Source organism: Panthera onca, chromosome D3 (assembly GCF_046562875.1).
Source record: "Panthera onca isolate mPanOnc1 chromosome D3, mPanOnc1 haplotype 2, whole genome shotgun sequence".
Classification (NCBI taxonomy): domain Eukaryota; kingdom Metazoa; phylum Chordata; class Mammalia; order Carnivora; family Felidae; genus Panthera; species Panthera onca.
The window spans coordinates 52,051,892-52,063,620 of NC_138350.1; the positions used below are offsets into that span (position 1 = coordinate 52,051,892).

General features: G+C 39.9%; 1 pseudogene; it reads left to right on the forward strand.

Moving 5' to 3' along the window:
• The first annotated feature begins 4,832 nt into the window (after positions 1-4,832).
• LOC132666194 (U6 spliceosomal RNA) lies at positions 4,833-4,933 on the forward strand (annotated as a pseudogene).
• Positions 4,934-11,729: the final 6,796 nt, after the last annotated feature.

The following is an 11,729-nucleotide window of genomic DNA, read 5'->3' on the forward strand; positions in this document are numbered from 1 at the left end:
AGGCCTTCCTTGTGCACCCTAATTAAAATTTCAAACTGCCAATGACTTTCTCTGGATTCCAGCTAAGAGCCTGGTGGGTTTACTGTGGCTCCTTCCCCTGGCAGGTCTTTGTCTCTTGCACTACAAGACTGCGGAACCAGCTTTCTGTTTATCAGAGGGTTTTGCCTTAGTTTGTTAGCTTCCTACCCTATGAAGGTTTAGAACTCAACAAATGTCTTGAAGGGAAAACCAGAGGTATATGAAATCCCTCAAGTGACGGCCACTCTAGCCCTGTGCAATGACTAAAATTTTGCTCCCTGTTTCTCTCTTCCCACACAACGGCCTTATGCTTTGGCTGAGCCTGGGTTCTTAGCAGCAAGCCAGTGTCTGGTATCTTGAAAGGCTCCCTGGGGGAAAAAGATGAAGTTATCTTACAGAGGATACACTCACTTTTCTCTGGTGCTCTCCCCTCTGGAATATTAGCTTTGCTAGCTCTTGTTGATTCTACAACTTCTGATCTCTCAAAACAGATCAGTTTTATATTTCATCTGGCTCTTCTTGTTGGTCTTGGTGGGAGCTTTGGTCTCCTATGAGCTACTCCATCCTACTATCTGTGTCTCATATATTTTACTGATTTTACTTTCTTGGTCTATCTCTCTCTATTAGAATGTCATTTTTGGTGCACCTGGGTGGATTAGTCATTTGTGTCCAACTTCAGCTCAGGTCATGATCTCACAGTTTGTGGGTTCAAGCCTTGCATCGGGCTCTGTGCTGATGGCTCAGAATCTGGAGCCTGGTTCAGATTCTGTGTCTCCCTCTCTCTCTCTGTCCCTCCCTCACTTGTGCTTGCTCTCTCTCTCTCTCTCTCTCTCTCCCTTTTTTTCATGAGGTCTTATATTGGTCTCCACTTTCAGTGGTTATCGTTGTGCCTGTCACAGAGTAGGCCCTTAGTAAACAGTTGTTGAACAAATATGTATATAAGCTATCCAACTACCTGTAACCCATAGACTAATTATTAACAAATGATGACATTACTTTGAGATAAGTACATGTAAAATGGTGGCTATAAGCAAACCTGAAATTTATACCAGGGCATCCGAGAAGGCATTCCATAAAGAGGCTGTGATCCTTCAAAACAATTGAAAATATTCAGTGAGAAATTTGTGTAATTTCCAGTTGCAGGAAGCGTATGAACAACATTAACAAACAGTGGTCATAAACATGAGACTCAAATCGATAACAACAAGTCCCAGAATTCCTAATTACAATCATTGGCTCGCAATGAAGCTGTATTCCATTCAGACAATTCTATGGAGCTTGCTCCAGAGAAAGTAATAGCAGGAATTGATGGTTGGATTTTTCATCTAATCAGTTTGGGGGAAGCCAGCCAATAAATATTGGATGGATAGATATAGAGATAGATAGATAGATAGATAGATAGATAGATAGATGATAGATAGAGCAAGCTATAGGTGTCAATAGCTATCCTGCTGAAGATTGAAGTGTCATTATCAGGGGCTAAGAGGTAGAGGAGAGAGGGAGATGCTATTTAAAGGGTTCAAGCCTTCAGTTATAAAATGAATAAGCTTTGGAGATCTAATGTATAGCCTGGTGACTATAGTTAATAACATTGTATTTTGTACTTGCAATTTGCTAAGAGGGTAGACCTTAAAGTGTTCTCACCACACACACACACATACAAACCAAAAAAAGGCAACTCTGAATTGATGGATTTCTTAATTAATCTGATTCTGATAATCATGTCATGAAGTATATGTGTAGTAAACCATCACATTGTACACTTTGTGCATATAAATTTTATTTGTCAATTAAACCTCAATAAAACTGAAGAGCAAAACCGAAAACAAGTGCCGTCATTCCCCTGACATTTGCCTGGCCAGTGACTGTGCTAGAACTCCCAGCCTCCCCCACGATTTACAGTCTGAGCCGAGTGGGCCTTCTGGGAAACACAGTCCCGTCAAACACGAACCTGTTCAAGTACTTCCAGTGTGTGCTAGCCTGTTCAAAAGGTCATCTTAATATGCCGCAACTACCTTTCAAATCTTTTCTTCCTTCTCAATGTCCTGTATTCAGTTTGTTGCTGCTTCCTGAACATTTGGATGTAACTCTTTCCTTCTTTCTATTTCTCAACAACTATCACCACAGAAATTAAAATAAGCCACCTCCTCTTTCTCTGAGCACTTCTTTTTTTTCTCATCTCTTCTTTTTCTTTTTTCTTATAACAAATTTATTGAAATAGAATTCGTGTCTTTCTTTCTCACACTCATTTTACTTCATTTAATAGCAATCATCACTAGCATATTGCTGGCTAGCATGATTTTCATAACAAATCCTAGAGTCTAGAATAAGGGTGAAGGGGTCCTTGAAGGGAGAGAAGGAAAGAGCTGTAAGGGGGTAATGCCTAGCTGGTCCTTGCTGAGCAGAGGAAAGACAAGACTCTTTGAATATTCATACCAAAAAAATTTATACCACTAGCTACTTAGACAGGAAGTTAATTTAAAAGGTGGTCCCTGCCATAAATGAACTTCTAATTTGGGGGGATGGATTACTTGGATATGAAGTAATAAAGCGTGGGTGGGAGGTGGGACTGGGGAGTGTCAAGTATGTCCTTTCTGACTTTGAGACAGAACAAGACTTCCTGGAACTCTGACAAATACCTCAAGTTTAAAATGTCTCAAACCAAAGCCATTGTCTTTCCATAAAAAAAAAAAAAAAAAAAAAAAAGCAACTCCTTTGTGTTTCTCTTCCTTGTAGTTAATGGTTTCATGATCCTCCCACTTACTCAAGAAAGGAACCAGGGAATCATCCTCGACATCATCTCTGCTTCACATCCATCGGTCTCCAGGTTAATTGCTGTATTTGACTCCTCATCTCTCATCTGGACTGTGTTCATTGGCTTTCCATCCAGCTCTATGAGCCGTCCAATCCACCCTCCGTAATTGTGGCTTTCCAAGTGTGTTTCTTGGAACTCCAGTTTTCTTGTTTTTTGCTCGTTTTGTTTTGCTTTTGGCTGTTTGGTTGGGGCTCTGTTCGTTTTGGGAATCCCTACTTCCACTTCCACTAGAATGCCTCCTTTGATGTTGCGCACAGATCCTTCCCTAGCTTCCCCGCCTAAAGAAAAGCGTTTCCAAGTCTTCTGTGCATACAGGCTCTGACATGTGCCTCTGTTATTTGGTATCTGACCAAAGTGTTGCAATTACTTGATTTATAAATCTGTCTCCTCCGGGAGTGCATTAATTTTCTATTCTTCGTATGCTCAGATAATTGCAGAATTCTGGGTTTGATCTATGTTGGGACAAAGACTGGATGATACTGTTAGTAACAAAGAGACAGCAGCAAAATGCTAGTTTGTGAAGGCATTAAATAATTTGCCTCTGAGGATACTGAGTTTGATATTTCTGTGAGCCATAAAGCTGGAAATAGTAAGAAATACGGATGTGGAATTCAGGGGACATCCAGTCTGGAGATGCAAACTTGATTATTAGCAGTATACAGATAACTAGGACAACTCCAAATGGTAACAATTAATCTATTTGCTCCATAGATTCTGGTGTGGAGAGGATTGTTCTGATGTAAGAAAGTCTATGTTTTGTATCCTCCTTCTCAAAGACATTTACCAGCTGAAGATTGAAATTTACATTGTAGGGGTGCCTGGGTGGCTCAGTCAGTTAAGCCTCTGACTTCAGCTCCGGTCGTGATCTTGTGGTTCTTCAGTTCGAGTCCCACGTTGGGCTCTGTGCTGACAGCTCAGAGCCTGGAGCCTGCTTCAGATTCTGTGTCTCCCTCTCTCTTCCCCCGCTTCCCCCACTCATGATCTGTCTCTCTTTCTCTCTCAAAAGTAAATAAAGATTTTAAAAAATTAAAAAAAAAAAGAAATTTACATTGTAGAATGTCATGAATAAGCAACATAGATTCATAGTTTCCTATAATTCTCTTTTAGGATGAAGAGGTTATAAACATTTTTTCCATTGTATTATAGATATGGAAGACCATTTGAGGAGAAATGTTCAGGGTGCAACCATTGGTCAGACTTGCATTTAAATCCTGGCTGTATGAAAACCTACCAGTCTGAGCTTGATTAAGTCTGGTAACCTCTGTCAGCGTCAGTTTTCTTATTAGTAAATAGGAATAGTAATGCCTAAATTGTATACATATTGTTAATATTTTCAATGAGATAATATCTGTGAAAAGAAAACTCTGAGGGTGCCTGGGTGGCTTAGTTGGTTAAACGTCCAACTTTGGCTCAGGTCATGATCTCACAGTTCGTGAGTTTGAGCCCCACATGGGGCTCTGTGCTGATGGCTCAGAGCCTGGATCCTGTTTCAGATTCTATGTCTTATTCTCTCTCTGCCCCTCTGCTGCTCATGGTCTCTCTCTCTCTCAAACAAAAACAAAAACATTAAAAAAAGAATGTTCTGGAATGCTTGCACATGGTAGGTGCTCAATAAATGTCTCCAAAAACCATTTATTGAGTTCCCTCTATGTGCTATGCACTGTTCTAGGCACAAAGACACAAAGATCCCTTCCTTGGTGGAGCTTACACTCCAATGCAGGGAGAGGAGAGGAAACAATAAACAATGAACACAATGAACAAGTAAATTCTATTTTATGCCAAATGACAATGTAATTCATTGGACATTGAAACTCATGTAGTGCAGAGAGCCACAGACTTCAATGCCTGCAGGGGTCAGAAAAGAAATCAAAATAAATATGCCAGGTTGGATGAAAAAAACAGCCCTTTTTAATTATTCTGCTTTTGAGAAAGATAAGAATACAGACAATATGACTCTTTTCTCTTCCTAAATCTACCTCAAAAAATGATAGTACAGGGCTTGCTTCCGTGACACACGTATGAAAATTGGGACGATACAGAGGATGAGCATGGTCCCTGTGCAAGGATGACACTCAAATTCGTGAAGCATTCCATATTTAAAAAGAAAGAAGGAAGGAAGGAAGAAAGGAAGAAAGGAAGAAAGAAAGAGAAGAAAGAAAGAAAGAAAGAAAGAAAGAAAGAAAGAAAGAAAGAAAGAAAGGGAGGGAGGGAGGAGGGAATAGTACAAGTGTCATAACAAATGGCAGTTGGCACCCTTCCTATCTGAGACATGAATGGCAAGCTTCACAGGTCACCGGCATCGGCAGAGGGCACTGGGAATGCCACTTTTTCACTCCTAGCCAATTGGTGGCCTTTGGGAACATGGACTCAGGGTCACCAGAACTGCCAAGTCTTCAAGAGAACTCACAAATTTACATTTTGGGTAAAATGTCTTGTTTGGAATACAGCCATGTATTTATAATTTTTTTCAACTGTAAAAGTTTCCCATCTTCTCCCTTCCTCCTCCCCTCCAAAATTTGCCAGCTACATCTGGCCAGCAGACATAAGCAAGTTTTAATGTCTAAAACACCTTAAATTTTACTTACTTGATTTTTTAAAATATGTTTTTGCTCTGCAGTATTTTGTAAAACTTGGCTAGTGAAAGAGCATGTCTCTTTACTCTAAGTATATAGTCCCTTAACTAATGTATAAGGAATTAATATTTTGTCAAGAATCGTATTGGCCTGGGGCAGAGTGACACTGATTACGAATAAGAAACAATATTCCTCCTGCACATTTGTCCCCAGATTACCTCATATCATTATGAAACCCCTCCCTTACAGTGCCCTGATTTTGTTCAGCTGAAAAACCCTATCTCTCACTCTTTCTTGTTGATAGAGATGAAATTGTGACTAAGTTCTCCCAAGGATATACAGAAGTTGCTGGAGAGAGCTTCTGGAATGCTCCCTAAAAGTCATCTCTTCCTCCTTCCTCTTTTTTTTTTTTTTTTTTTTTTTTTTTTTTAGGATGGAGAGAGAGTTCAAGCGGGGCAGAGCAGCAGAGGAAGAGAGAAAGAGAGAAAGAGAGAGAGAATGAATTTCAAGCCAACTCCAGGCTCAGCATGGAGCTAGATGTGGGGCTTGATCCCATGACACTGGGATTGTCTTTTTTCCTGTCATAGGCACGGATATGATGGCTGGAGCTGCGTTAGTCATCTTGCGATTGTGGAGCAATTCGTACAAACGATGGTTGAGCAGAAAAAAATGAAGGTTCCGAGGACATTAAGAAGCGTCCATAGAAATCCAAGACTTTGAACTTGTTTTACATTTAGTGAAAATAAACTTTTACATTGTTTAAGACACTTTATTTCTTTTTAAAAAATGTTTATTTATTTTTGAGAGAGAGGCGGCGGGGAGGGGAAGAGAGAAAGGGAGGCAGAGGATCTGAACGGGGCTCTGCACTGACTGCAGAGAACACAATGTGGGGCTCGGACTCAGAACTGTGAGAACATGACCTGAGCCCAAGTCTGAAGTTTAACCGACTGAGCCACCCGGGCGCCCATAAGCCCCTTTATTTCTGTTACCAAGTAGTCTAAGACCAGTCCTAGCCAATTCACTGGAGTCATTTTTTTTAAATACATTTTTATATAGCCTCTAACATAAAAGAGCAGAATTCCAGCTGAGTCAATTAGCATATGGAATCACCATTTGTCATACACTATGGCATATGTTTTAGATAATGATAGAAATTCACTGGGGGGCACCTGGGTGGCTCAGTCGCTTGAGTGTCTGACTTCAGCTCAGGTCAGGATCTCCTGGTTTGTGAATTTGAGCCCCGAGTCTGGAGCCTGCTTCAGACTCTCTCTCTCTCTCTCTCTCTCTCTCTCACTCTCTCTCTCTCTCTCTCTCCCCCTTCCCTGCTTGTGCTCTCTCTCTCTCTCTCTCTCTCTTTCAAAAATAAACATTAAAAAGATTTTTAAAAATGAAATTCATTAGATTAATAGAAAATAAATTTTAAAAATATTTTTATGTTTATTTATTTTTGAAACAGAGAGAGCACAATAAGGGGAGAGACAGAGAGAGAGACAGACAGACAGACAGAATCTGAAGCAGGCTCCAGGCTCTGTGCTGTCAGCACAGAGCCCCACGAACCATGAGATCATGACCTGTGCCAAAGTCAGATGCTTGACCGACTGAGCCATCCAGGCCCCCTGGAAAAGAAATTTTATTTACGTTTATTTACCTGAAATTAACTGAAAAATAAGATCATGCCTCAGGCTATTAGAAAGGAGCAAAATATTGAATCTTTCAGACTCATAAGGCAACACATTACTTTGATCACACAATTCATAGGAACAGAGGATGAAGTGGGAAAAGTAGTTCACTACATTTCAAAATCTGTGTCTTGGGGCACCGGGGTCGCTCTGTCAGTTAAGCATCTGACTCTTGATTGCTGCTCAGGTCACAATCTCACAGTTTGTGAATTTGAGCCCCACACAAGGCTCTGCGCTGCTGGTGTAGAGCCTTGGGATTCGGTCTCTCTCCCTCGCTTTCTGCCCCTCCCACACTTGCACTGTCTCTGTCTCTCTCAAAATAAATAAACTTTAAATATATATACCTATATATATTATATAAATATATATACCTATACATATGTAATATATACACCTATATATATTATAGTCGAAAAGATTGAAACAAATGAGATTCGATGACTTATTAAAGATCATACAAGAGGTCTCTTCACTCCTAGATTCACAGGTTCCTACAGACAGGATTCTGACTTTAGAGAGGCTTGAAAAGTCCATTTTCAAGAGATCCAGAAAAGATACCCCTTTCTTGATTTCCACGGAACAATTAGTACTTCATTTTATCTTGAGACAATTTAGAAAACACTGAAATGTCTTCAAGACTAACCATTTTAAAATCTTAGCCAAAAGAAAATGAGTTCCCAAATTTACTGAATCACGCTTTAGGTAAATCAATTATTCCCATTCAATCTCTGTTCTCTCCTTATATCAGACTAAGATTCGGCTTTATTTAACAGGAAACCTAAAAAGTCATTGCTTAAACACACAAAGGTTTATTCACTCAAGTGAACAAGTCTAAAGGTAGGAAATCCAGGACAGGTTTGGGGCTCCACAAAGTTATCAGGGATCCAGGCTCCTTCTATCTTTATGCTCCCCCATTCTCCATGGTTATTGATTGCTTTCAATATGAAACTCATAACAGGGTTACGTGAGCACTGGGCATCACATCTGTGTTCTAGGCATCATGAAATACAACTGGGGGAAGCAGGGGTACCTGGCTGCCTTCATGGGTAGAGTATGTGACTCTTGATCTTGGGGTTGCGAGTTCAAGCCCCACATTGTATGTAGAGCTTACTTAAAACAAAACAAAATACAAATGGAGGAAAAAAAAAAAGGTCTTCCAGATGAATCAGCTCCTTTAAGACCCCTACTCAGAAATCTTATACACAGCATTTCACTTACTTCTCACTGACCAGAATTTAAGGTATGCCACACTCGGTTCAAGGGCATTGGGAAATCGGGGTCTCTTCGCTGGGCACATAACCACACTGAATGAAATCAGAGCTCTGTCTGTAATGAAGAACTAAGTTAGGAGATGGTTGGTTGACAGCCAGCAGTCTCTGCCATGGCCCTCACAAAATATCAAGGGACATGAGTTTCTAAATGGCAACTGTCTTCTTAATGTTTAACTTCAAATATATTTAATATAAAAACATCTATACCGAATTAATATTTAAAATTTGTGGTTAATATTGAACACATTTAATAATTACTTACATTCTTTATTTCTATTTTGTTATATATTTAATACTAATAAGGCACCATATTAAATTAAAAAAATTAAAACAACTCTGGTGCTTACTTTGACAGCACATGTACTAAAAATGGGGTGTCTGGGTGGCTCAGTTGGTTAAGCGTCAACTCTTAGCTTCAGCTCAGGTCATGATCTTACAGTTTCATGTGTTTGAGCCCAGCATCGGGCTCAACACTAGCAGCGAGGAGCTTGCTTGGAATTCTGTCCCTCTCTCTCCACCCCTCCCTGACTCACGCTATCTCTTTCTCTCTCAAAATAAATAAACTTAAAAACAACACAAAACAAAACAAAGAAACAAACAAAAACAACTCTGAAAGTTTGTCTCAATTTTCTTCTACCTAGTCTGAAACAAAAAGAAATAATCATGACAGAATTTGGTTACTTAATATAACACAACTGGTTCTGACAGGTTCTCAGCCACACCTATAATACTCAAAGTCAGCTACACCCAGAAAAAGAAAACCTTAAAAACGTACATGGAGATAAATTGGCTCAGTAAGAAAAGCGTACATTAAGACAGCCATTCACCAAAATAAAATCAGGAAACTGTGAATGTATTGCTTAAATTATCAGGATTATTCAGGTTGGTTTTCAAACATCATTTGGTTAATTTTATTGGATAGGCTTGATCAAAACTCATTAGTATCAAAATGTGATTTTTTTAAATTATGGGTTAGCAGTATTAATTTACTAAGTAAAGTGACAATGAGCATGTCATTTACCTAAATTTGGTTACCTTGTGTGTTATCGTATACTCTCCAATGCAAAGCACTCAGGTATGAAGTTCGCAGAGTCAATTATCCAGCTACAGAAGAACACAGAGTGGGTGGTTCTGCTTTATGGATGGCGAGAGGCAAGCAGTCTTGAATTTGGGCCACCAAGTGAGCTGGGACAATTTCCCTACCACACGGTAGCCACAGACCTGATGCCTGAGGCTACTTGTGCAGCTCATGGGTTCCTCTTGCAGGAACCTACTTGCAGGTTCCTCTCAAGGGATCATTTACATGCTATTCAAGGTTTCAGGTGCATACAGATCTCCTGGGGATCTTGTTGAAAAGCACATTATGATTCAATAGGTCTGGGAGTGGGGCCCGAATCCACTTTCCTCAGATGGAGCCCAAGTAGCAAAGAGCTGGTACAGAGGTGAATTTGATAATACATCAGCCACTCCAGGAGAACCTTAAACCCAGTGTTTCCTATTTAATGGGTCTGGGGGGACAGACCCCAAAATTAGCATTTCTAACATAATCCTTTGTGATGTTGATGCTGCCGTTCTCAGAATCGCATATCAAGAACCACTAATAATAGAATTTCAGTATGGATCTCAAACAGGTGAGAAATATGGGGGGCGTAGACAGTAACAAATCTATCTTGTAAAATACCTACTATGGATGAAATGTCTTTGTGAATTTGGATTTCAGATTTTATAGAACTGGACTATATAAATGTCACCCACCCTTAAATCCTGAATTTTCTACATACATCAGGAGAGGCAAAGCCAACGCAAAGAAATTCTTTCATTTCCACTTTGGATTAGAGAGTTCCTTTTAGATTTTCTTGTACTATACTTGGCAGAAAATACTACTACCTGAACTTTTGGCATGAATTCTAGGTCAAACCTTAGCTATCTCCAGCGAAGTTTTGAAGCTTTTTTTAACATTAATAATTCCATGTTATAGCATTTAAAGGTCCCTAAACATAGGCGAATAAGAACATTCCAAAATTATAGGTATTATTTATTGCACACTGACAACTAATTATTTTAAATGTTGAAGTCCTCAGGGTGCCTGGGTGGCTCAGTAGGTTGGTTAAGCATCTGACTCTTGATTTCAGCTCAGGTAATGATCTCACAGTTCATGAGTTTGAGCCCAGCATTGAGCTCTGTGCACACAGAGTCTGCTTGAGATTTTCTCTCTCTCTCTCTCTCTCTCTCTCTCTCTCTCTCTCAAAATAAACTTTAATGTTGAAGTCCAGGGGCACCTGGATGGCTCAATTGGTTAAGCATCCTACTTCGGCTCAGGTCACAATCTCACAGTTTGTGGGTTCGAGCCCCGTGTCCAGCTCTGTGCTGACAGCTCAGAACCTAGAACCTGTTGGGGATTCTGTGCCTCCCTCTCTCTCTGCCCCTCCCCTGCTTGTGCTCTGTCTCTCTCTGTCTCAAAAGTAAATAAACATTGAAAATAAATAAATAAATAAAATAAATACACATTAAAAATTTTTTTTGTAAATGTTGAGGTCCTATGTATCGTTGCGCCAAATACAGAGAAAGGCCATACTTGTTTCTAATTTTTTTTTTTCCTCTATAATCTGGAAATAACTTTTAACTCTGTAGATTGGTGTTTTCAAGGGACATTTTATTCTTATCAAAAAACTTACTTTGGCGGCTCCTGGGTGGTTCAGTGGTTGGCTGGATTTCATCTCAGGTCACAATCCCAGGGTCGTGGCATCTAGACCGCCATCAGGCTCTGTTGAGCATAGAGCCTGCTTGGGATTCTTCTCTCTCTCTGCCCCTTTCACTCTCTCTCTCTAAAAATTAGGAAAACAACAAAACAACAAAAAAACTACTTTGAATAGTATGGGGGGAACTTCAGGGTGGCTTAGTAGGTTAGGCATCAGACTCTTGATTTCCGTTCAAGTCAGGATCTCACAATGCCCCGCCCCTGCCTCCCCATGGTGTTCTCTTTCGCTTTGTCTCTCTTAAAAAAAAAAAAAAAAAAAATAGTGTTGGAAAAGAAACAACAGGCCCAAAATGGAGTCATTTGCCCCTAGGATGGCAACCCATGACTTAATTTCAGTTTCAAACTCTCCCAGAAATGTGACCTTTAAAGAGTCAATCTGAAATTTCCTGATCAGCATTACTGAGATAATCTGCATAAGACCCTTGCCTGGCTTTTCTTTTGCTAATGACTTTCTCTTTTCCCCCCACCCCCCACCCTCACACTCTCCTTTTGCCTATAAAAACTTTCCATTTTGCACAATTGTAGCGTCTGTCTATGGTATACTAGTGGGGCAGCTGACAAATTCATGAGTTCTTGAATAAAGCCATTTACATTCTCTAATTTACTCAGTTAAAG